Genomic DNA, 27,668 nt, shown 5'->3' with positions numbered 1-27,668 from the left:
CCTCAAGGGAAACTTCAAAGTGCCGATGACCAACAGGTGTGCTGAAGCAGAAAACAATTATGAGTGCCAATCCATCGTTTCAGTAATGGAAATGTAGTACCATTGTTCTCGGGGTGCAAAAAGAATGATAGAAAACACTGCTAACTAAAGGGTCTTGAGTGTTTGCTGTGTTCCAGGCACCGTGAGGTGTTCATTGACCCCTAGGACCAGAAACCCACAGTGGGAGGAACTATTATCATCCCCAGGGGAGAAGAAAGAAAACCGATGCTCAGAGAGGTTATGTAACCTGCCCAAGGTCACACAGCTTTTAAGGAGAAAAGTTGGGATTTGATCCCACTTCGGTCTAACCTGGAGCTCTTAACCCAGTGCGGGGAGCTCAGGGGAGGCAGGGTGGGGGACACGATGCCCCCTGCTGTGTAACTGTGTCACTTTGGATGTAACAGAAAATCCATCTCCAAACGGCATGGGCTCATGTAACAGGAAATCCAGAGCAGGGGGTGTTTGGCAGCTCAGTGATGTCCTAGGGCCCTCCCTGGTGTCTTTCTGTTTGGTTCTGCAGTTCCTCGTGCGTTTGGCAGGCCCTGGGTGGAAGCGCCAGGTCAGACCTGAACTTGGGGCTCTCCACAAAGGGCGGCAGCCCCCCCAACCCCGCCCTGGGGGACAACGGGTGAGTCTGAGCACGAACAATTGTGTGGGTAGAAGTCACTCCGCGGTTGAATGACCACGCCCATCCTTTCTAAAAAGATGGGGGTTCCTCTTTGTGGGCAGCTGGATCTGAACCTCCCATCCCCTAAGAGCGGCCTGAAGGCTCTCTCCCATCGCAAGTCCACCTTTGAAGGCTTCTCTGTATTTTGCAAAGAGGGTCTCCTCCCCAAGCCCCTGTGACCCGCCTCACCCCTGTGCTCCCTCTGCTTTGACCCGCTCTCTTTTTCAGCTCGTTGAGCTATTAAGCTGTTGACCAGCTGCCCCAGCAAGAGCTTCAGTTAGAAACCGGGGAGTCGCCGGTCTTGAACCCTGAACAGAGAGGATGGTGCTAGGGGCTGGGAAGAGGACAGCGGCCCAGACGCCCGCCCATGGGTCCCTAAAATCCCTCTTTGTCTCCTCAGCGCTGCACTTGGGCTGCGGTAAGTTCACAGCCCGTCCATCCACCAAGTGTTACAAGTAGCTGCGAAAGACTTAATTCTGAGAACACCTGGGGTTTGAGCCTGGGGAATGTGGGGGCCCTGCCTCCCGTTAACCTGCTGCCTGGGTGGGGTCACACTGCAAGGCAAGTTCACTGCCAGGGACGTCAGAGGGCCCTCGGGCTTGGAAGGGATTCTCTGGGAGCGGAATAACTGGCAGGTTCTGATGCGGCCGCGGGCCAGACGTTTCCAGCCACTGAGGCCCTAAGGGGGGCACAAAGATGGTCACCCAGATGTCGAGCCCAAGATGACATAATCCCTGCCACAGATGACACCCACAATGCGCCAGCCTGGGACGTGGTGACCATTTAGTCTCCCCCAAAAGCCTACACAGAAGGGGCCATTCTGCCCCTGAGAGATGAGAGGCCTGGGCCAGGATCAAGGTCACCACCAGCAAGAGGCCAGACTGGCATTTCCACACTCACAGCACAGCTTCTAACCGCCGGCCTCCGCCCTTGCTCCCTCTGGTCCGTTCCGCACCCTGCGGTGAGAGCAGGACGCCCTACCCCAGAAACTGACACAGCATTGTAAGCTGACTATACTTCAGTAATAAAAGAAGGAAAAAATAGTACAGAATCCCAGCATCATTACTCAATCCCGTGAGCTTGTTTCTCTCGCAAGACCAGCAAAGCTCTTTGAAATCTATGTCCTGAGTGGCAGGAATTCAGACCCCAGCGCGACTGTTTCATCCTCTGAGACACATCTTCCTGAGGGCTCGTCAGCTTCGCTCCTGAGGCTGTTGTGGAGACTGGACGAGAGCAGGAGGATAACTCAGTCCGCACACTGCCTTGCGTGTCGCAGCTGTGAGCACTGTTCACTCCTGGTAGTAACGCTACTATTAACAAGGGAAGCTAGCATTTGCTAAGCACTGCCTGTCTTCCAGGTGAGGCTCTGAGTGCTTGACCTGGACTGACGCATTGAATCTCACCACCCTGTGAGAAGATCGTTGTTACCCCCATTTTACAGATGAGGAAACTCAGACACAGACAGGTGAAGTCACTTTTACAAAGCCACACAGCTGCTGAGCAACAGAGCTGGGATTTGAACACAGGCCAGCCTGGCCCCAGGACACGATGCTAACGTTCCTACTGGACTTTATCTGCATGAGAACTTCACGAGGAAGGAAGGGTGGACAGGATGACCTCACCTCAGGTCGCTATTGCCATGTCTATAAAATGAATCTAAGTGATTTGTCCAAAGTCACCCCAGCTCAGAGGTGGAAGAGCGGACAGGAGCCTGGACCCCGACTCCCAGTGCAGTTCCTAGCCCCCCACTGCGCATCATCCTAGGTGTGTGGCTGGTACCTGATGGTTGCTTCTGAGTTTTCCAAGGCAGTTCCCTTCTGAGCACACCTTCTAGACATGGAGACGAAACTACAGACAGCAGTGCAGCAAGTCTGAGCCCGCCTTTCACCCGTCTCTGAAAGGTTGCTTCTTCCCCCTGAGGCTAAAGGCACAAGGGGTGATTACAGCCAGGAGGAAAGCTGGAAACAACAGAATCAGACAACGTGGAACAGACATTTTTCCCTGGTGACGGGTGCCAGGTATTTATGCTGCAGTGAGACAAAGGCAGATGATTTCTCTTCAGATTTCAGCATTTGCTTCCAAAACAGCAGAGGCCCAGGCAGGGGGACCAGTGGAGGATGGATGGGCGTCTGGCATTGATTGGTACCCAGCCTGAATAATACATCAAGGGCCTGTGACTTCATCACAAAAGCCTTGAGAGCCAGCCTTCTGCAAACCAGACTCCCCAGGGACTTGCCTCACCAGGTGTCTGCAATTGCAAATGAAGTGGGAGGGATGTTCCTGAACAGACTCTCAAAGTTGAGCTCCAGGCTGAGAGATGGAGATAAAGGAGCATTCCTGAGACTCCTGGAACTCGGGCATCATAATGGGTCCTAAGCCCGGGGAGTGGGGCCCCCATCGCTTCTCTTGAGCTTTGCTGCTGCTGAAAATGAGTTGAATGGGAAGATAAGGCTCCCTCCCAGGCTGTGCTCCCTGTGGGAAAGACACAGGCTGCTTAGGAAGGAGGGATGTGGCCATGAGCTCCAGGCTGAGAACAGGGAGAAGTATGAGCAGCCTGCACCCCTCCTCCCTCCTTTCTCCCTCCCTTGAACATTCACTGAAGTTCTGACTACGTGGCAAGCGATGTGCAAGGAAGCAGAAACACCGCACTAAGGAAGGCTGCCCTGGCCGTTGCCTCACACTCCAGAGAAGGAGTCCTCGGGAGCCCTTTTACTGAACATCCGTCCAGCACTTACTTGGTGCCCCTCAAAGGACTGGAAGAAGATCAAGCCCATTTTGCAGAAGAGGAAATTGAGACCCCAAGAGGGGTGATGCTCTGTCACTAACCCTGTGACCTTGGGCAAGTGGCAGAGTGGGGACTGATTTTTCCTACCCTACGTCTGGTGCGCTCCCTTCACGCCTCCTGGCCTTCTGTGAAGATCCGTGTGAAAAGGTCAGCTCTCCCAGTAGAAGAGGAACTCCTAGCTCATGCCTGTGTTCTAAACAGAACCCAGCACAAAACCAACACCATGGAATGAAGACAGGAAACCCTTGGCCTCATGAGCACCCTCTCCCGACCAGGTCTGGCTGCTGTCCATGGTACCAGAAAGAAGCATGGCGCCCGCTGAGCGTGGGTGGCTAGAGCAGTTCTAGGGGAACAGAAGACTCTCATCACCCACCTCCTGGTTCTGACAGCCTCCAACGTGCTCCATTTCTCACCTGTCCCCTCTTCCTCTCCCATGAGCTTTTCCGTTAACCAGTGAAGACCTTGTATTAGATGTCTTAGCCTTTTTTTTGTTTCTTATTTCTTAACCTTCGAAGCAGAGAAAACTCACAACTAGCTGTACCTGGCATAGCAAATGCCATTCCAAGAGACCTCAAGTTAATCATAAAACATTTTTTGTCCAATGTGTTTAGCTCTTTTTGCCCATTATCCTGCATTAACAGAGACCCCAGTCGTAATACGTATTTCTTACATCATGCTTCCCAAATGTCAATCACCCACAGACCTCCCACATGATTTTTGCCATATTCTTATACCCCCTACTGTATTCTGTATTGAATATATTTCCTAAAATCAACTCATTTAAAATAATTCCTAAATAGATCTTATTTTTAACAGCAGTTTTACATTTACAGAAAAATTGAACAGAAAGTGCAGAGAAGTTTTTCCCTCCTCCCTGCACACACTCTCTCTATTATTACCATCTCACATTAGTGAGATACACTTATTACAACTGATGAACCAATGACCAGTTTAGTTATTATTAACTGATGTCCATAGTTTACATTAGGGTTCACTCTTTATGCTGTACATTCCATGGGTTTTGACAAATGCATAAAGACCTGTATCTTCCATCACATAAACAGAGTGCTTCTGCTATTTTGAAATTTGCCCTGGGCTCCACCTACTCATTCTTATCCCCTCCCTATGAACCTCTGGTAACTGTTGATTTTTTTACTGGCTCTGTAGTTTTGCCTTTTCCAGAATGCCATATAGTTGGAATTATACCATATGTAGCCTTTTTAGATTGGCTTTCTCAACTCACTACTTTTTTTTTTTTTTTTTACAGAACTAAATTTATTTGAAGGGGAAACTTTATATCATCATCAGGTAGATATTCAGAATCATGTGAATAAAAGGAAGTCATAGGGATTCAGCAAAAATGGCAGTGTAAGGATCTTTGACAATTCTCTATGCCATAAAAGAGATCACAAAAACTGGCAAAAAGTCAGAACTGACTTGTTCAGAGCTCTGGAAATTAACCAGAGGCTGAAAGCAATCTGAAAAGCATTTCTTCAAGAAAAATGGCTGAATCTCAGTAAGAACAGTGAGTTTCATGGCATTTTGACTTGTTCTATCTTCATTCTCTCCTGTCCAGCTCTCAGTTAGCCTTGGAAGGCAACAGCCTATGATCGTGGTGAGAACTAACAGCCTGGAAGCCACTGGAAGGGACAGAGAAATGCTGGAGCTCCATCGAAGTCTCACTCCCAGAGAAGTGTCATTATTGAACTTGTCTGGTGGACCCCTGGATGACTCTACTTGCAAAGTCTTTATTTTTAACTTTACTCTAACCTCGTTCAATATGAAAAGCCAGGGCACTTATCGAAAACTATTTGAAGTAATTGACTCGCTTCCTGGGTACCTGAGGTGGTGAATAGCTCCTGGGGTAAACTGTAGGCTAATCAAAAAGCTTAAAATAAAAGGTTGGAGAGTGAGATGCCCACGAGGGATCTGAGAAGTTCCAATATATTCCTGAGACTCTAGAAGACCACGTGCACGTACGGGTCTGTGAAAGCCCTGAGGAAGTCTTAAACTCCCACCTCTGTCTGACCTTGAGGTTCTGCACAAGCAAGAAGTGAAGGCTAAGGCAGGGTTGTCAACTTCCTGGCCAAGTGTTGACGAGGTGCCCCGACGAGGTGCCCCGACATACACAGAGAGTTACCATGACAGAAACTCAGAGACTTATTAGTTCTAAGGATGAGGAAGTCTCTCTCCAACCATTAACCCAACTCAGTAAGCTAACTGGGTAGAGACTTCACTGGCCACACCTGAAAAACAATGTAATATACCATATTAATGAATAAAGGGCAAAACCGCATGATCATCTCAATAGATACAGAAAAAGCATCTGACAAAATTAATACACATTCATGACAGAAACACTCAACCAGCTAGGACCAGAAGGGAACTTCCTCAGCCTGCCAGAGGGTACCTATGAAAATTCGCAGCTAAAATCACATTTAATGGTGAAACGCTAACTTTCTCCCTAAAATCAGGGAGAAGACAAAGACAGACATCTATTCTCGCCATTCCCATTCAGCACTGTGCTGGAGGTCCAAGCCAGGCAATTAATCAAGGAAAGGAAACAAAAGGTATCTGGAGGGAAAGGAAAAAGCAAAACCATTTCTCAGTGCATAATCTTGTACATAGAAAATCCTGAGGAATCCACAAATAAACTATTAGAGCTAATAAACAAGTTCAGAAAGTTTGCGGGACACAAGATCAATACGCAAAAATTAACTGTGCTTCTACGCATCAGCAATGAACAGTCCAATAAGGAAATTAAGAAAGTAATACCGTTTATAATAACATCAAAATGAATAAAATGTTTAGAGATAAATTTAACAAAATAGGAGCAAGACCTATACACTGAAAACTGCAAAACATTGCTGAAAGAAATCAAAGGCATAAATAAATAGAAAGACATGCCAAGTCCATGGATCATAAGACTTAATATTGTTAAAATGATGTTACCCTAAGTTGATCTAAGGATGTAACACAACCCCTAACCTGTGATTAGGCAATGGCTTATTAGATAAACCAGCTAAAGCACAAGCCACCAAAGAAAACACAGATAAATGGTTCTTCGCCAAAATTTAAAACTTTTGTATTTCAATAGAGTTTGAGGAAAGTGAAAAGAAAACCCACAGGACAGGGGAAAATATTTGCAAATCAGATATCTGGTAAGGATCTTGTCTCTAAAATATGTGAAGACCTCCTTACAACTTGACAATGAAGACAAGATACTCCGAAGCAGACTGAGCAGTCAGAGGTCAGAGGGCACACGTCATCTCAGCTCTGCTAGCACAGCCAGGATGAGTCACATCCCACCCGTGGCTGAGCCGCCACTTCTCCATCCAGAAAATAAAAGAAAATCTTTTACTCCTGTGGTTCCCAGCTTTGACTGCACGCATATATCACCTGGGGAGCCTTCCGCCTTCTGGCACCTGGACCCTATCCCCAGAGGCGCTGAGGTCATGGTCTGGGCTTCTCAAGGTTTGGAAATTTCCAGGTGATTCTCAGGACCCACCACATGTGAGCAAGAATGGCTTCCTGTGGCTCGTCATCCTTGGACCACCGTCCACAAGGAGAACTCAGGATCCAGTGAAAACCCACAGGGATTTTGAACATGCCAGATGCCTCTTCAAGTACATCACAATGCCCTGATTTATCTGCTGTAGAATTTCAGTTCCATGCATTGAGCACAGTCTCAGCGTTGGTCTCCACCCACTGCCAAATCAAGTTGTGTCTACACGGAGCTCATCCCACCTGGACCTGAGATCTGTTGCTCTGCTTCTTCCAAGAAGCTTTTGTTCTGTGGTTTTCTTTTAATTGTCCTGTTATTTTTCCCCCTTTCTAACATCTTGGGCAGGTCTCGTCACTTTCTAGTCACAATGAGGGCAGCCTAGTTTAAAAAATACAATCTAATATTCAGTTAAAATCTTATCTTCTCCCTTCTACAAGGTTTGGTGGAGTTTGAGGCTCCTAGGACTTGGGGGAGGGGGCAGAGAAGGATACAACAAGCTATAAATATTAGGAAAGGACACCAAGGTGTTGAAGGATGCTTGCCAGAGGAGATGGTTCATTCTGATGGAGGCTCTCAGGAGGCTTTTGGAGACCGTGGCACCTGAGAAACGGGGTCATGATTCTGATAGGTGGACACCATCTGGGGGTGGGGGATCTGCCCCCAGTGAGGATGTGAGCAGTCACCAAGGCGTGAGTGTACAAACAGGTTTGGAGGTGGAGATCAGGGACACAGGGTCGACTAAGAGTTCCATCCAGGCCGTGTCCAGGGCAGAGAGCAGGGCTGCTGGCACCCACCCTTTGGTTGCTGAGCAGGACCCTCCTACCCACGGATGCCGAGAGGGTCCTTTGCCAGCTCCATGAGGCTCCCCACCCTCCATGCTTCTCGGAGAAAATAAGTCCCTGTGCCCTCCTGGCTGGGCTTTCTGACCCAATTTCTGGCGGCCGTGTTTGCTCACTCCCACCCTCCCTGCTCTGCAAGTCTGAACTAACTTTTCACCCAGCCTCAAGGGGACTCAATTCCCAAATCCGGAGTTTATTTTATGGTCTTGAACTAGAGCGGCCCCTCCTGTCCCCGGCCACACGTGGTGGCTACTTTTACTTTATGAGGCCCCATGCGCCTTGGCTACTGACTGGACGGATGTGGATACCGCCTGCTGCTGGAACAATCAGAACCTCTCTCCTGGTTATCTGGAACTAGGACTCCAGGCGCCAGTGTCAGCCTCGCCCAGCGGGGGAGCCCTAACCTTTCTGGTGCGTTTCACTTTGGAGGTGGGTCTCTGCTACTTGCAAATATGAGGACCACTTGGTAAGGGAACACTGGAACCGAGAGTGACTTTCTAAGCCTCTGAATGGCCTGGGCTCTCCGTCAGGAGAGTGGGAAAGGCAGCAACCAGCGCTATGCCCTCAGCATTCACTGCGTCCCTACTGTGCACGCAGCGCCGTGCCAGGCAACCACTGCTTCCTGCAGGGCTGGAAGCACCTGAAAGCACCCTCCGTGTGGTTAGGAATGCCAGGCTGCGTGTGTGCACGGCTTTGATGTTATCAGTCATCATTGCTTCTCCTGAGAGTCATCGAATCTCTGGCACACAGCGGCCCTTGGAGTCAGTTTCATTAGAGAAAAAGCTAACTTAATTCCAGCCCTGCGAGGAGGCTCTGAATCATACCGCTGCCTCTTCCCTCCAGAGCATCTCCAGGCTGACCCCCAGGTGCCTTTGTGTCAGGGGAAAGATTGGACCGCCCGGCAGTTATCGACAGAGACGGCAGACGGACATTGATTGGGAATACGGAACGAGTCTCTTTCATTTCCAAGCACCAGCTGCGAGCAGGTGATGGACGGGTCTCGGTGAGATTTCATGTCTCCCGGAGCTGGGTGATACTGGGAAGTCGGTGAGCAAGGTCTGCCTGACTGCACAGTTCAGGGACATAATCACCCGCAACAAGTCGCTGACCTTTAGAAGGAGAAAAATAATAATACAGCCCAGCAGCAGCTGCTGACTGATGGGCAGGCGACAGTGAGAATTTATAAGTTCAGATGACTTCAGAGGAGTAGCCACATGCTTCCTCCAGCGCAGATGTTTGGTCCCACTTGGAATCCTCCTTCCTGTCCCTGCTGCCCCCTCCCTACAGGTGCTTCTTCCCTGGCAGGTCTCCAAGCTGGCCCCCTTGCCTCCCCACTCTGGTCCACCCCAGAGCAGGTGCCAGGGAAGAGCAGGTCCTGACAACAGCTTTGTGGGGCTCACGCCAAAAGGAAGGGGAGCAGCTCCAGGGCACCGCTGGCTCTGAACCCTGCTTGCCTTTCGAGGTTCTCGCTAAGGGAGCCGCCGCCAGTCACAGCAGTTGCCATATTGCACCGCACACCTGCTCTGCCACCCAATCCTCAGCACCACACCCAGGACCCACCCATGCTGCATGTCCAGTGAGCTTTCCAAAAAGCTTCTGGAGAGTTCCTGTGGCCGGGGGCCTTCTGCAGGGCTCATGAGCCTTGGTTTCCCTCTCCAGGGCACAGCTCTGCGGGTGCTTGTTCTGTCTGGCTCATTCAAAGCCACTGGCCAGCCTTCCTGCGCACAGGCATCCTTTCAAGGGCAGATGCCCTGACTCTCGCCTTAAGGAGATTTAATCTCCCTTGGCAGCCAGGCTCCCCTGTCGGTGAGAAGGGACTGCAGCCCACCTCTCGTTCCACCATCCTGGGAGCTGGGGCTGTGGGAGGGGAGGTTAGGGGGATGGATACTGGGGGGAGGGACAGATGGCCACCAGATTTATGAATCAATGAGGTGCATCTGTCTGCCGCTTTGTCTACCCAGCTTTCAGGGTTTTGTCATTCCTTTGTTTCAAGCTCTTTTTGGGGGGGGGGTTGTCATATTGAGGTTTTTTATTGTCATTATCACCACTTTTTTATTGAAGTAGAGTTGATTCGCAGTGTTGTGTTACTTTGTGGTCTACAGCATAGTGATTCATTTATACATATATATGTATTCCTTTCCATATTCCTGCTCATTATAGGCCATTGCACGGTATTCAATAGAGTTCCCTGCACTATACAGTTCCCTGTGGACCTTGTTATGTTTGAAACTCCTTTCGTGGGGACCTTCCCACTCAAACAGTGGATTGGAATTGAAGCCCACAGGAGCACTGCACGGTGAGCCTCAGCAGACAAGGCTGTCCTGCTTCTGCTCAGCACTGTCCCCGGCAGGAGCCCGAAAAATACTGAACAAATGAATGAATGAACGAATTGCTGAGCCGCTTTGTTCGTCCTCGTGTTCTCCATTAGGATAGGGTCTCCCAGAAAGCGTCAGAGGCCGGGAGATTGAAGTAGCTCAGTGCTGAAGCCTGTTTCACCAGGTCGACCTGGAGCTGCTGGGGTGGAAGCAGGGCACCTTCCAGAGAAATCTCGTAGGGAAAGTGCCCAGAGTGGGACAAGCATTCACCGCCCCCCTGAGGAACCGGAGCTCCTCCTGGTCTTCCTCACGTGCATTATCCCACATGAGGCAGACCTTCTCACCCTCCCCGCCTCCCCTGCCACCGCCCTGGCCCAGGCCACCGTCACCTCGCCTGGTCTCCTGGCTTCTCCCACCCACACACTGTCCGTTCTACTGACAGAAGAACCGATCATTTTAAATGGGAATCTGAGCCCGTCACCAGCAGCCCTCAAACTTTCAGAGGCTTTTCATCCCACATAGAACAAGATGCAGAATCCTTCCTGTCCTGGGCCTGCAAGCCCTCGTGATCTGTCCCCAGCCCAGCTGGTCTCATGGCTCACCCCCTCTTCCCGTCACCCACTCTGCTCCCCAGCAAGGGGCCCTGCTCCTGAGGTGCCCTTCGTCTGGATTGCTCTTCCCCCAGATAGTACCAAGGTGTTTCCCCTTGCTTTCTTCCATCCCTGCTCAAATGCCACCTCCTCCAAGCAGTCTTCCTTGATTGCTTGGGTAAAACAACTGCATGACCAACAGACTCTGCACCCACTTACCTTCCTTTACATCCCCTCTCCCGACCTGGCATCTCATCCCATGGTACAGGTTTGTTTATAGTCTCTGTTATTTAAAAGAGAGCTTTGTGAGCACAGAACCCATGTCTGTCTAGCTCGCCACTAACCCCAGCGTGGTACAAAGTCGTGTGCAATCCAGAGCTACTGACTACACTAATTCCCAGCTCAGAGATGACATGAACTGAGACGTGGAGAGATGAAGAGACACCACCAGAAGATGAGTACAGAGGCTGGTCCTGCCTTCTACCTGCTGGGCTAATTCTTTCCAAGTCAAGCCGATGGTGGCTGCTGTGGGGGGCCTGAGCCCCTGGGAATGTACCCACGAGACATAGGTCTCTCAAGACTTTGCTCAGAGAATGACATTTTATGGGTTTATTAAATTTGGCAAGAGATAACTTACCACATCTTGTATCAACAGCACTGGAGAAAGAGTGGCCTTAGCTTCTGCAATTGCCTGGGCAGTTTGCAGAATAATTTAGATCATTACTAAATATCAATATTTCATGAGGCTTGCCCTCCAAATCTCCCTTCCTTGTCTACAGTTGTTAAATAGAATCTTGCAGCCAAAATTCCAACTCAGCTCAGTCTTGTGTGGGAAGAGGGAAATTTCAAATCCACTCCAGATTCCAATTAACTTTCTTCTTCTTTACTCTTAATAACAGATTAAAGAAAAAAAGACTAGACGGATTATACCAACACTTTTCAAAAGCCCCAGTGGGCATGGAGGCGGGTTAAATGGTGTCCCTCAAAACCTCGCGTCTCATCTCATCTTGAGATGTAGTTTCAGAGAGGGTAAGTGACTTGCCCAAGGTCACACAGCCCACACGTGAAAGGATCAAGAGCCCTGGCTGTTTCCACTGTGTTACCTGTTTTGAGAGTAAGCAACTTCCTGGGATCGTTTCCCACCTGGAATGATCCTGAGAGAACAAACAGGGGAGGGAAGACTGGGGGGACTTGCCAAGAAGGCAAATTGTGTAAATTACCAGATGCAGCCTAAGGCACACGGGGTACGCTTGAGTCTATGAATAAGTGAACGCCGCCGTTGAACGCTTCAAAAGCAAGTGCTCATGCTTTTTGAAAGTGGTACTTCCCCAGTTCTCCAGCCCTGACTGTGACCAGTGTGTATCGAAGGAATGCAGACAAGAACGCAGGGCCAGAAGGGTGGTTTAGAAGGGCAGACCCTCATCATGAATTCTGTTCCTTAAAGGGAGATGCACTTTCTCTCCTCATGCAGAATGAATTGACTTCCACGTCAATCAGAATGGAGTTCGCCTTCCACTAACTCACGTAGCAGATTAGGAAACTGATCAAACGCTCTGTTAACATGGCACTTCAGTATCACTTAGATCTCACACCGCTTAATTAGATTTCACTCATCACCATCACTCGCCTCATTGGAATGGCTCGTTTATAATTTATGATCTTGATGCATTTAGTTGTTCATTTGTAAAATGGGAGAAAACAATCACCAGACACAAGGAAAGCTGGAGAAGAAAGGAACTGGACTTTTATCCAGGGCCAGGGGGCCTCCACGGTGAGGCACGGGGCAAAGGGGGGAACCTGCTCAGCATCTTCTGCCACTTCTGTTAGATCTCCTGAGGTTCCTCTGGAAGCATCTCCAGCTCTAAGTCTTTAGAACTTAGACCCACTCCTCCAGCTCCAGAAGGGATCCCAAGGCACAGGCCCCACCCATCAGCTTGTCTGACACCATCTGCCCAGGGATTGGTTCAGGAATAGGGACATGACCCAACCCTGTCCAATGAGAGTGAGCCCTGGGACATTTGCTGCACCTACTGGGAAAGAGGCACCCTGGACTGGGAATCTCAGCCTGCAGCTGCCTCCTTCCCGAGGTGGTTGATGGCTGCAGGCTGAGAATGGTACCAACACAGAGGGAAGCAGGGTGGGGAGGTAGGGAGGACAGATTCTTGGTGACATTTCTGAGCACCTGGATCCAGCCATGCCTGAACCACTCCTGGATATATTAATCTTGTGAGTCAGGATGTTTCCCTAAGCATACTGAGTTGAGTTTCTTTCACCTGCAACAGAAAGATGCTCAACTGATCAAATACCTGAGAGAATCCGCATGAGAAGAGCCCAGTCGCCAATTCTTCTACAAACCCAATTAGCCACCAATTTCTAAGTATAAAAAATGTTAAAAGTGCTGTGGTGATACAAAATATGCCATTTTGAATTCATAGGGAAGACAATAGTTACTTTAGTGAGGCTTTCCCTGAGTTTTCATCCGGAATTTCAATATCACCCCAACCCCCAAAACATACCCCCTTGCCTCACTTTATTTTTTTTCCTTGTAGCACTTATGACCTAACACACTAAGTGTTTTCCTTGTTTCCCTTCTTTTCTCATCTGTCTCTCCCTATTAGAATGGCAATTCCATGAATGACAGAGATTTTTCTATGTTTTGTTCTCTGGTATGTCCTCATATCAATGGGAACTGGAGCATAGTAGTCATTCAGTAAATTATCATTGTATTTGAATATAGAGTGATTTAATCTGTTGGAGGAATTACATTCAGCTTCTAAAAGGAAATGGAAAGCAAGCAATATATGGGAGGTTATCCCTCTTGCATATAAAAGAAATCCCAGAGTAGATGGTCCAGGGCTGGTGCGGCAACCATATGTTGTCCTCTGGGACTCATGCCTTCTTTCCTTATGTTCCTCTGCTCTCATGAAAAGCTTCCTTCCTCAAGGTCATCTTACGGTCCAAGGTGGCCACTGGTGCTCCAGCCACATCATCTGCATTCCAGGCAAGAAAAAAGGAGAGACCCACATAATGTGCTTTCCCAGAAGAACAAACAACTCTATCTACATCTTATCGGCCACCCTGGCTGCAAAAGAGATTGGAAAAATGTAGCCTTTTAGATAAGCACATTGCTACTCATGATGTTCTTTTACTAAAGAAGAAGAATGAAGATCTTGGATAGGTAACTAGCAATCTCTGTGGGGGAAATAAACCCACAACTGGAAGCCATGTAGACAAGTAAATGATGGACATCAACAAGAGGAAACTACCCAGCCATTAACAATCTAGATTTTTGGAAAATTCTTACTAGTGTGAGAGAATGTCTATGACAAAATGTCACACACAAAAAAATCAGATATAAAACTACCCAAAGATCTCCATTTTTGTAAACACACTTCCCAACCACACATACAAATGCATGTACACACACACACACACACACACACATCAGCATACATGTGTACAAAGGACAAAGATTTCAAAGACATACATCGTGACTTTCATAGCATGTTTCTCTAATTAGAGCAATTACGGGTCTTTTATTTTCTTTTTTATGCTTTACTTTATTTTTCAGGTATTTTCAATAGATATATTTTGCTTAATGGTGAAAGACACATTAAAATTTTAGTAAAAAGTAGGAGTGGGTGGAATCCTCCCTCGTGGTTTAGCTTGGTACCATTTCACAGTGTGGCATAGCCTGGCATCAAAAAAGAAAAGAAAGCCAGATGGAGAAGAAACAGGAAAGGAAAAAAGAAGGTGAGAAAAGCAGAGGGGAGGGGAAGTGATGAGAAAGGAATCATCAGGAAGGGGGAGGGAGGGGAAGGGGAGGGGACAGGAGGGGAGGGAGGGGGAAGCAGGGGAGGGAAGAGGGGAAGACAAAAGATTCCGGAGATGCTGTGCTTTTGGCTGGGAAGGACTTCAGAAAGAACAGTAGAGTCGTGTTTCTCCACAAACTCCCAAAAGCCGTGGCTTGCCCCTGACCCCTCCCTAACGTCAACCCCCATCCTCTCAAGGGCAAGCTTGAAGGGAGGCCCTTGGGTATTTCCTTTGATCAAGTGAACCATGCAGGGAAGTCCACAGCCGACACTGACTCACCTCCTCTCCCCAGCCTGCTCCCTGCCCGCAGCCCCTGTTGCTCATTTTTGGCTGCTTCCTAGGAATCCTGCAGCTGTCTCAGCTCAAAAACTTCCCCAGACCCCACTTCTGGCTTGACCTTGGACTTGAACTGGGGAGGGAGGGCTGGAGATGGAACTCTCGAGCCAGTTATGCCCTAAGAGGAGATGGAAATCAAAACTGATAGATAAATAATGTGGTTCACCAGCCTTTCCAGACATCCTGCTTGGAGCAGAGTCTGACCCTGGAAAAGTTCGTGGGAAATCCTGGGATCAAATGCTTACTCAGCAACCACAAGCTCTATCTTGGGTCTGAGTCCCAAAAAAAAAACATGTAAGTTTCTCTTACGATGCTCTCCTCCCCCAGACCAGCCAGCACCCCATTTCCAAATACGAGGACCTCCAAAAACAATCCTAAAACAAAACTTGAAATTTAAATTACATTCTCAAAACTCATGCAGTCAAAACACAGGCTCGACCCCAAAGAGTTAATGGGCAAGGGTAAATGTGGTTCCACCCATGCTCCACTCTCCTCTCTCACTGCTTCCAACCACCAAGAAATGCAGGGACGCAACCAAACCTGGACGGCTAGCCATTAGGAACATGTGGTCACTGAGCACCTGCGTCGGGCATGGTGCAACTGGGGAGCTGAATTTTTTATTTAAGTTTCATAAACTTTAATGTTAAAATTGTACAGTAAAAAATATTTTTCTGAAAGACAACTTTATTGTTTTGCAGAAGGTATTGCCGCTGGGATAAATCATCAGAAATTTTGTAGCTTGAAACGACACAATTTTTTTTTCTCTTACAGTTCTGGACATCGGAAGTCTGAAAGGGGTCTGACAGGCTAAAATCAAATTGTCTGCAGGGCTCTGTTCCTTCCCGATAACTCTAGAGGAGAACCTGTTTCCTTGTTTTTCAAGCTTTTAGAGGCACCTGCAATCCTTGGCTCATAGCCCCTTCCCTTCAAAGGGAAGAATGTTGAGTCTGACTATTCTTCCATAGTTAGAGCTCCCATCTGAGCACAGCTGAAGAAGATTCTCTGGGCCCTTGTAAAAGATTCTAAGGACTCTTGTAATTTCACTGCACCCACCCGGGTAACCCAGGATAATCTCCTCATTTCAAGGTCATCTGATTAATTCCATCTGCATCTTTAATTCTCTTCACCACGTAAGGTGACAAATTCACAGATTCCATGGATTAAGATGTGGACATCTTTGGGGCACCTTATTCTGGCTACCACACTGCAGTTCACATCAACCTTTCCATCCTGCCAGCTATTATTGTAGTATTATTGTATGTGTGTTGGGCAAGCACACTATTTCTGGTATTCTGCATAAGCCTATCACTGACCTAGCTGGTATCAATAGATCGGCCCAGTTAGGATAGTTATTTTTCTATGCACTAATGTAATATTGTAACATATTTACTTTCATACCTTATGCAGATAATTAAGTTGAAATTCTTATTTTCATTTTAATATACTTAAATTATTTTTCTAGTTTAAAAAAACAAGTATGAAAAAACTTTTTGATCTGAAATGGAGGAATTCTACCGATGCAAAATCAAGTAGACATGCAGAACAGTAAAGGAAACCTGAGACAACAAATTTCACAATGAATGGTCATTGCTATTTGCTTTGGCAGGGAAAAATTAAAAGTTTTTTATTTGCTGGGTAAAAAATAATGAAATAAGTAATACTAACAGATACTTTTATCAAATACATAAGGAATTTGAAAAGAAATTTCCTCTCGGCCATCAAAAAAGAATCAACAAAATAAGTCAACTAGAATCAGAGTGAAATGTCCAAAAAAATAATCTGTAATGAATCTTAACAAGATCTGAGCTTGTAACTCTGGCCAGCTATAATATGATTTGAATTCTCACACAGAAAAAGGGAACTATTTTTAGATGGAGAGAATTTTTTAATTCAGTTATAAAAATTGTGTTAGAATATGAGGAAAAGAATAAAAAAGGTATTTCACAAAAAGTATACAATCTTCAATTAAGCTAGCAAACAACTGACTGTGGAATTCAAAACCTCTCTAAAAATATCAGAGACTGGAAGTGCTAGTTAATGTGATAAGACAAGAAAAGGAAACAAAAGGCATACAAGTTGGAAAAAAAGAAATGAAACTGTCTTTGTTCACAGATGACATGATCATCTATGTCAAAAATCTGAAAGAATCAATTAAAAAACTCCCGGAACTAATAATCAATTATAGTAAGGCTGTAGGATACTAGGCTAATATACAGAATCAATCCTTTTTCCATATATCAGCAACGAACATGTGGAATTTGAAATTAAAAACACAATACTATTTATATTTCCCAAAATGAAATACTTAGGTACAAATGTGACAAAATATGCATAAGATCTGTTGATGAAAATGACAATATTCTGATGTACAAAATCAAAAAGGAACTAAATAAATGGAGAGAGATTCCATATTGATGGTTAGGAAAACTCAATGTGGTCAGGGTGTCAGTTCCTCCCAACTGGATTCAATTCAATCCCAGTTAAAATCCCAGAGAGTTATTTTGTGGTTATCAACAAACTGATTCTGAAGTTTATGGAGAGGGCAAAAGACCCAGAATAGCCAACACAACACTGAAGGAGAACGAAGTTGGAAGACTAACACTGCCTGATTGCAAGATATACTATAAGGACACAGTAATCAAGACAGTGATATTGGCAAAAGAATAGATAGACAGACCAATGGAAGAAAACAGACAGCCCAGAAGCAGACCCCATAAACACAGCCAACTGATCTTTGACAAAATAGCAAAAGCAATAACAGAGAGAAAAGACAGACTCTTCAACAAATGCTTTTGAAACAACCGGACGTCCACATGATGGAAAAAAAAAAAAAAAGGAACTTAGACACAGACCTTACATACATCACAAAAATGAACTCAGAATGGATCACAGACCTGCTAGCAAACTCCTGGAAGACAGTAGCACAGAAAACCTCGATGACCTTGGGTATGGAGAGGACTTCCCAGCTACAACACCAAAGGTACAATCCACAAAAGAAATAGCCAAGAGGCTAGACTTCATTAAAATAAAAATGTCTGTTCCATGACAGACAAGATTAAGAGAATGAGGAAGCAAGCAACAGACTGGGAGAAAATATTTGCAAAAGACACATCTGATAAAGGACTGTCATCCAAATAAACAAAGAACTCTTAAAAGTCAACAAAAAGAAAACAAACAGCTCTATTTAAAAATGGGCCAAACACCTTAACAGACACCTCACCAGACAAGATACACAGATGGAAAATAAGCATACGAAAAATATGTTTTACATCATATATCATCAGGAAAAAGCAAATTAAAAGAATGAGATACCACTACCCACCTACTAGAATGGCCAAAATCTGGAACACTGACAACACTAAATGCTGGTGAGGATGTGGAGCAAAAGGAACTCTCATTCATTGCTGGTGGAAATGCAAAGTGGTACAGCCACTTTGGAAGATGGTTTGGCGGTTTCTTACAAAACCAATCATAATCTTACCATACGATCCAGCAATCACACACCTTGGTATTTACCTAAAGGAGTTGAAAACCTGCACACGGATGTTGAAAGCACTTTTATTCATAATTACCAACACTTGGGAGCAACCAAGATGTCCTTCGGTGGATAAACGGATAAACTTGGTCCATCCAGGGGTATATTACTTAGCGCTAAAAAGAAATGAGCTACCAAGTCTTGAAAAGACATGCAGGACTGTTAAAGGCATATTACTAAGTGAAAGAAGCCAATCTGAAAAGACTACATCCTATATTATTCTGACTGTATGGCATTCTGGAGAAGGCAAAACTATGGAGAGATTAAAAAGATCAGTGTGCTCCAGGGTTTGGGAGCATTGCATGGAGTGCTGACAGCAGAACACAGAGGATTTGTAGGGTAGTGAAAATACCGTGCATGCCACCATAATGATGGATACATGTCACTCATTTTTCCAAATTCAGAGAATGTATGACACCAAGAGTGAGCTGTAATGGAAACCACGGATTTTAGGTGATGATGCCCTGTCAGTGTAGGTTCATCAACTGGAACCAAGGTACCACTCTGGTCTGGGATGCAGATAATGGGGGAAGCTGTGCATATGCGGAGGCAGGGGTGTGTGGGAACTCTCTGTACCCTCCCCCCAATTTTTCTGTGAACTTAAAACTGCTCTAAAAATGATCATAATTTAAAAAATAAATAACGCATGACATAGATAATTTGGAATCTTCTATATCTGTCAAAAAAAAAGCATTTCAGCTAGAAATGAGAAAATTAGTTTCTATGACGACAGATGATACTCCAGCTATGTTAGATCAAAAATTCAGATTTACTGGAATTTTAAAACAAGAGACGGATGTTTCCCTTAACGTTTTGTTTCACTCTATGATACTTATAAAATATTTCTGTTCAGTTTTCTGGAGCAGACTCTGAGTACTGTCATGGATACATTTAAAATCATTTCATATTTACTCACAAATGCTATGAATCACCCTCAATTTAAAGAAGGGAAAGACAATGAGTTTAATGACTTTATGCTCTTTGCTCATTAGTTGAGTCATGGAAGAGTTTTACAAAGATTTGCTGCAGTGTTAACTCCAATTCAAGATTTCTTTTAAACAAAAGATACCCTTGCCATGGAGTCTTTAATCAAAGACCAAAAAATGCGGGTTTGATTTAAAGTTTTCTCACTGTTCTCACACAACAAATGAAAGGCCTACATTTGAAGCTCCAAAGAAAAGAAAAGCTAACTGATGACCCAGCTAGACAGGTAGGAGAAATCATACTGAAACATACACCTTTCATAAAACAAATCAGTAACAACTCCTTTCACTTTTTTTCCAATGTGAATCAATATGCAGATTTTAATTGCAACTGACAACGTTATGTAAATCAGCCATAAAAGCTATTTTAAAAATTTGAGGAACGCTTTGTTGATGATGAGAAATCTAGAGTTTCTTTTCAACTTATGTGATGCCTCAGTTGCAGACAATGGTAATAATACTGAGTTAGCACAAGACTTAGTGGATTTATTTAACCTGGTTTTAAAACTGATACGTTTTTACTTCAAAGTCAAATCATTTCTAAAAAAGATGGACCAATTTTGTCAATGGGGACGCAACGATTCAAAGAAAATGACTTTTTCATGCACAACGCAGTTATTGGAAAACTTTTCTGTACTTGGAATAATTTAGGAACAGGAGTCTACTTTTCTGACTGCAAACTTTACAAAATCTGAATACAGATCAAGTATTTCTGATGAAAACTTCGCAGCTAAGTTGACATGTAATGTAAGTATGAAACACCCATACTAGATTTCAGAGATTTAAAACATAACAAAATGAATGTAAAATATCTCATCAATAATTTTGTATTCATCACATGTTGAAATGATATTTTATATACAGAAAATATATTTTAAAAATTAATTTCATCTGTTTGTATTTTCTTTAGTGTGTTTCTGATTTTTTACCAGAAAAATTTAAATTACTCATGTGTCTCCCATTATATTCCTACCAAACAGCGCAGGGTTAGACTTTCTTTTCAGAAGAAATGAAGGTTATAGTAAGGGGATACCTTCCCTCCGTTGGTTCCTTGTTTCAGGCCATGGGTCCAATTCCAGTCTAGTAACGACTGCAGAATGGTAGCCAGACCCAGTCAGCAAATTTGATTTTGTCCATGTCGGGTGTTTTAAAAAAACCATGCGTTAGTTGCCAGCACAGAAAAATTGGAAAATTACATACAAACATTCAATTCTTGGCCTTCTTTGAAAAGCCAGATCCTGCCAATCTGAGCCCGTATTTCCAAGTGGTGATACCTGGGCCAGAACCCAGTGCCAAGCGGTCCTCCTTTGCCCAGCATGGCTCTGCTTATGAGCCAGTTTATCAAAGATGGGCGTCCAGAGATTGGCAGCCTCATTAAATTAATTAAGAAGATTTTGTTCTTTCTCAGTAGTCTGATAAACTTTAAATGGAATTACCGCTTCTTTGAAGATTAGCTTGAACCCACATAAACTCAAATTCATTTAAAGTATTTTTTATGAGAGATCATTGATAAACTTTTAAATTTCTTCCATGGCTTCTCTAATTAGGAGTTTTTTAAGTCTTCTTGTGTCAATTTTACATATTTATATTATTCAAGAAAGTCATTGATTCACACGATTTTTAAATGTCCTCTTATAATTTTAAAATATCCTCTATAATTAAAAAACTCTTGTTCCCGTCTGAGATCATATACCCTTTCTCTATTTTTATGTTGCAAATATTTGTTTTACTCTCTTTATGATAGTAACAAACTATCAACTTTACTATTTTTCCTAATTAATTTTGGTTTTAATCTCTCATAACTTTCTGTTTTCTGATTTATTTATATTGTTTATTTTGCATTATTTACTTAAACTATTAGTTAATTTATAGCCACTCACTCTTTTTATTTAATAATAAAAATATTTAGGCTACGGAATTCCCTCTGAATGCAGCCTTGGCTACATCCAAGGCATTGCTACAATATATTAATGCCTAAAAGAGCTACCATTTAAGTCTCCATTCCCTCCTTGATCTGAAAATTATTTAGAAGAGTATGTGTTAAACTTTCCCAGTCAAATTATCCATCAACAAGAGAAAGAATCATTAAATTGTGGTACCTTCATGCAGAGAAATACTACACAGCAATGAATAAGAAGGAGACCGATACACACAACAGTATATATGAATGTCAAAAGCATCATGTTGGGCGAAAGAAGCCAGCCGCAGCAGGCTACTTGCTGCATGATTACATTTGTACATGACTCAAGAGCAGATAAAGCTAATCGACGGTGACTGGGGTTAGAACAGCGGTTGCCTCTGGAGAGGGGGCATTGACTAGAAGCAGGGCAGAGGGATGTTTAGAAGGTTCTGGGTGCTTTTCCACATATAAAAATTAAGGTGCATACTTAACATTTGTGCACTTTATGGTATGTAAGATATACTTTAATTTTTTAAGGGGAAAAAATCTAATTTTCTTATAAATATCATAAAGCATTATTGTCAGAGAATGTGGCCAGTAAATGATCTCTCTCTGGGATTTGTCAACATTTCCTTCCTGGCAAGAGTAATGGACCATGCTGATCCCTAGTCAGCATCCTTCTCCCCTCCCTCCTTCCCACACCAACACTAATGTTGCTCTCTCCACGCAGCCCAGGGGGAAGCTGGCCCCATCCAGTCTGGAGCCAGTTACAAGTGGTCTCAGACATTGTGATGAGTCCATCCATCATGTTGGAGTTTCCAAGTCTAAGCCCATCTCTGTGTTCTCTTGGCAAAACGTTCAGAATTCGAGGGCAGCCATCTGATATCAGTTATCCCAAATATGACTACAGGGAAGGGCTTCTATTCCACTGATGGAAAGAAGTTCCCCTCACTTTCTCAGGGAGTCCTACCCAGGTCTTTGAAACAGGCCGCCCTTCCCAGACCTCCTGGGTGTGGGCTCACACATTTGCTCCTTGTTTAAAACCAAAACCAAAAAACCCTGTTTGAGTCCAGGTTTCTGCTCATTGCCACTAAGAACTGTTACCAGGGAGCCAAGTCCATGACTAAGCAGTGAAAGTACTCCACGGGTTGAGGAGAAAAATGCGGCTGTTCCTTTGGAACAAAGTTGTATTAATAAAAAACAAATCCAGTTTGTTCATTGCGTTGCTCAAATCCTTTATCTTCTTAAAAGCGATCTACCCACTATGAGAGAAGGATGTGGATGTCCCCTGCTGTGACCATGGCTTTGTCGAGCCCTTGTATTAGAGCCTGTGTCCAGTTTGGTGGATTCAGATTTGTGCCTCTTACGTCATCTTGATGGATGGTAGATTTTATCAGTATAAAATACTTCTCTTTTTTCCTGTTTACTGCATTTGGTCTTCGGTTCTGCTTCATCTGATATTAATATTTCCACTCCAACCTTGGCTTTTCCCTTTGTGCCACCCAGTGTATCCTTATTCACTACCATCAAACTTTCCAGATCATCTTATCTGAAGTATGTCTCTAGGTAACAGTATATAGTTCACTTTTGCTTTTCAAACCAAATCTGAGTCTCTCTCTCTCTACCTGTTTGATAACATACATTTGCCATCTAACTTTGTTTTGTGTTTACTATATTATTTCTTTCCTTTAATTCTGTTGAATTCATCAAGTTTTCTTGTTCTCCATATTTTCTTCTTGGACTTTGGAAATTTGACTACTGTTTCTGCCTTTAAAGATTTTTACCAAACATATTTAAACCTTTATTTCTTTGTCAATATCAAAATTTCTTAAATATTTTTTTCTTAACACCTCCACCCCTTGCCCAAAGGAAACCTGCAGAAAACTTCTTTGAGCAAACTGTGTACAAACGACCCTCCCTCTCCAAACTGGTATTTTTCTACCCTCCCCCCAATTGATTTCCTCCATCAAACTTATGGCCATCTGGCTGCTATAGATTGAGTTATTTTGTCTACTATCTTTCCAAACTGGCTCCAAGAGGGCAGAAATTTTTATCTTTTTTTAAGTCGTTATATCTCAAGGGCCTGGCATAGTGTCTGGTACATAGTATGTGCTTTCTAAATGTCTGTTAAATAAATGAATGAATGCCTTTATATCTCTCTCTTCCCAGGCTATAAGTGATTTGGAATTTCAGTCCCCAGATACAAATTTTTTTCCTTGTTTATATAATTTACCTATAGAACAACCTATGAGGCAAGTACAAGTGTTATGTCCACGTTGCAGGTGAGAAAATGTAAAGCCAAAAAGGTTAAGTCATTTCAAGGTAACACGGGTTAGGAATGGCCAGGCTGGGACTTGAACTCAGATTTCCCCAATTTAAAATTTGCATTCTTAACCACTCTGCTAGGCACATGCCTAACTCACCCCCCACACACACACACACAAACACACACACACACACACACACACCACGTCGTAAATGCTTCCTTTCTGTCACCTCTCAGCTCAGGTGGAGAAAGCTCAGGATGAAACCCACAAGTCCTCCTGATCAACGCCACCCCTCCCTCGGGGTCCAGCTCCAGTGCCTCCTCTGTGATGCTTCTCCAGGTCCCATCAGCCAGAATAAATCTGAACTTGTTACCCTTTCTTTTTTGCCGACGGCTTATGTTTTAGATGTGTAGGAGTGAGCATCCTCTCAGCTCCCTAAGTAAACTGTTTCCTCCCCACAGGGCTCCATCTGAGGCCCCTGGCCTGACTGCTGCGCCCAGGACAGTACCTGGCCACACTGAGGACTGAATTGCTGAGATGTGGTGCCAGTGGCCTTGAGCCATCCAGACCAAGATCCACCTCCCCCAGGCAGCCTTCCTGGACTACTTCTTGTAGCTGAATTTCAACTCCCCCTCTCTGACCTTTAACTGCGGTGAGAATTAATTCTAAGATTTCTGGTGCTTGGTTGTTCTCAGACAGAAGAAAAGGCAACCAAATGAGAGTGTCACTGCAAAGCCCCTGGGGAAGAAAGCAACGCAGGCTTGGAAGCATCATCTCTCCAGTGCTGCCCCCTTGTGGCTGGATCCTGTAACTCCAAGCAGGCAACCAGATCTATTGCATGATTTTTCACCTACGGTCTGATTTCATGCCTAGCTGGCTAGCCCAGTGTTGCTCCAGAAAATTATTACACTCTGTTACCTTATTTTAAAATTCCTGCTACTTTCACCCAGAGATCACCACTTAGAGTTGCCCATGTATGACGCAGCTTGATTGCAAACCAACAACTGCATTTTGCAGCATCTGCTGTTGTGACTTCAAGTTTAGGGCTCAATTTTGAAAGTTCTGTTTGTTTCAGCAGAAACAACAGCGAATGGAGCAGACATATTCCCTGTATCCATGAGTGAACATGTTAGTAAGGGAAGACAAACATTTAACAATAATCCCAGATACAAGCACGCTTGTGATCACGGGCTGTGAATCCGACCATCGAGTACAGAAAATGATCGATGTCATTATGGCCCAAAGTCATGATGTCCCGTGCTCCATGCTGTCCTCTCGGACTCAAGTATACTGAAGTGTGACCGCACTTCCCTGGGAGGAGAAGCCAGTACCGAGTGGTCCAGGGCCCAGACTCAGGAAATAAGCTTCTTGGATCCTCACTCTGCCTGTTGCAACTTATTTGATCTGGGGCAAGTTATTCTGAAAAGCCTGCACTTTCTCATTTGCATAATGAAAATAATAATAGTGCCCACCTCACAGAGTTCTTGAGAATAGAGAATCGTGCTTTAACATCCAGTGCTGGGCATACAGTAAGCACTTAAGTGTAGCTCCTGTTTTACTCACTTGTGTGCCCCGTGTATGAAGCTGGGTCTAAATCCTTCCTAACTGATTGACAGGCATTTATGTGCAGGTAGATTCCACTCTATAAAGGCAGGTTAGCACCAGCCACCTCTGCTTTCCTGGACAGTGGCAGGTCGGTGCTGAGGACAATGCCACGTAGGATACTATCAGATCCCTGCCCAACATCCACCCCCTTCTTTATGAACAGCTCCCAGGCTGGATTTGGGCATCAGTGGTCAGCTGTGGATCATGAAACATCCAAGTTGATTCAGAAATCTAGCTCCTCATTTTTCCAGCCTCCCTTGCAGCTAGGAGTGGTCATGTGGTTTGGCTCCAAGTGGCAATTTGACGATGGCTTTTCTGGGAAAGCTTTTTTTTCTGATAAATGAGTCGTGGCTAGCACAACCTTTTTCCTTTCTTCTTGCCTTGAACTCAGATGCAACATCTGGAGCTATGGCCACCTTCTTGTGGCCATGAGGCAAAAGCATGAGTAAGATAAGTCAATATGATGGGGATGGTGAAACAGAGAACTAGAAAAGGCTGATTCCCTGACGGCACAGTTGACAGCTGAGCTGAGAACCAAGAACCCACCTAACCATGGCCTTGCTTATAAGGAATTTAAGGGCAGGTAGATTTTATTTAATCTGTAGCTGAATGCATCCTTCATAGGTTTGCTTTGCATGACCCCCAAGGAGCAGCTTTCATCGCAGGGAATTTTCTGAAAGTGGCTCTTCCCTCTTGGGGCTAGTTGGCAAGGTTAGGCTCCTCTGTTTGCCCAGACAGTGGACTGACCACTAAGAAGAGGAGACTTTTTGTCAAGAGGAAACCCAAAGCCTAGATATTTTTCTGCCTTCCCATGGCCTACATGGGTCCAGCCTGCAGGAAGATATCAGGGCAGTTAAATAAGACGTTCTCAGCCTCCCCTCACCAGCATTCATGATTGGAAACATGCGGCAGACTCAGTGACCCCAGAAAAGAATTCTGGAAAACTGCGGGTTCCTGAATTTCCATCCACCCCTCCTGATAGGCTCGCCAGTTTCTGCTCAGGGTTCTTGTTTATTATTATTAAAAATTCATGGTAGTTGGCCAACTGCATGAAGTGCGAAATTCCTAGAGCCGGCAGGGGGTGGGGGGGGTGGGCATATTGAAGTAATTTTATGGTTGTCATGCTTCAGGGTAAAAGGGGTTGGCATGTGCCCAAAACAGCCACATCCCTCCCACCCCCTAGTTGGCACACATCCAGTGTGCGCTCCCAGACTGAACCCAAACCTGCCCTGCGTGATGGACACGATTCCCTTGACACATCAACCGGGGTCCTCTTGTCCTCCCTGCTCCACTGGAGGGACAGAATTCTTGACACCACCCCAATCCCAAACCCGTCCCTCCCCAGCCCTCCATCACGGTAACTGCTGCTAGCATCCAGCACCCAGGCGTCATTCCTGAGTCCCCTTTCTTTCATCCCCTGCCACCAACTCAATATCAGTCCTGCCCGAAATATCCACCAACTTGCCGCTTCTCTGTAGCTCCACCATTCCCCAGCCCGGGCGCACTTCACCAGCCTTGTTCACCTGCAGGAAGACACAGTGCTTCCGGCCCTGCCCCACTTCCACCCACTCCCTCTCCTCAGCCACAGTGCCCTTTGCATAACCCAGATTTGATCTTGCCACTCCCTTGCCAAAGCCCCCCGCTGGCTTCCACTGCACAGAAAATCCAGGTGCCTGAGTTCGCTCTTCCTCGAGATCCACGAGCCCAGAAGCCTGGCTCCTGCCTCCCATCGCCTTTGCTTGCTCTGCTCCAGCCTCAGTGGCCTCCTTTCTTTTCCTGGGACAGGCCGGTATCCCTTCCGCCTCCTAGCCTTCCAGCTTGCTGTTCCTCAGCCTGCACCATCTTTGTAGGCCTGGGGGCTCCACGGCCTCCAGAGCTCAGCTACCTTCCCCGCCCACTATGACTCACGTAGCCCCGCCCATGGTGGCTCACGTAGCCCCGCCCACTGTGGCTCACTTAGCCCTGCCCACTCTGGCTCACGTCGCTCCCCCGACTCTCCCCCATCACCCTCCGTCAGTGATCGTCTTATTTCCTTCGTGGCCGTCTTCACCAGCTGCGGTTGTCTTGTGGATTTATCTGATATTTGTCAGCTTCGCCGCGCTCTCTACCTCCAACTAGAATGTAGGGTCTTTCAGGGCAGGGGTTCTTCACTTCTGCTTTCCCATTGCCTAGAGCATTGCCTGGAACATAGTAAGTGCTCAGTACATCCTCACCGCTCCCATGACTCTTCAAGTTGGAAGAAACCCAAAACACCATTTAGCATAGGATTGTAGATTTTAGAAGAATAAAGACGTGCAATATGCCAGTTAAATTTGAATTTCAAATAATTCGAATAAACAACGAATCATTTTTTTTAGTGTAAGCACGTCCTCTGCAGTGCTTGGGACATATTTGTACTAAAACCTTATTCGTTGTTTATCTGAAATGCAGAATTAACTGCGCACCCTATGCTTTTCCTGGCACCCCCAGTCTGATGGAGCTGTCACTTC

This window comes from Camelus dromedarius, chromosome 18 (genome assembly GCF_036321535.1).
Source record: "Camelus dromedarius isolate mCamDro1 chromosome 18, mCamDro1.pat, whole genome shotgun sequence".
NCBI lineage: Eukaryota > Metazoa > Chordata > Mammalia > Artiodactyla > Camelidae > Camelus > Camelus dromedarius.
Note: the sequence above shows the minus strand (reverse complement) of the source record.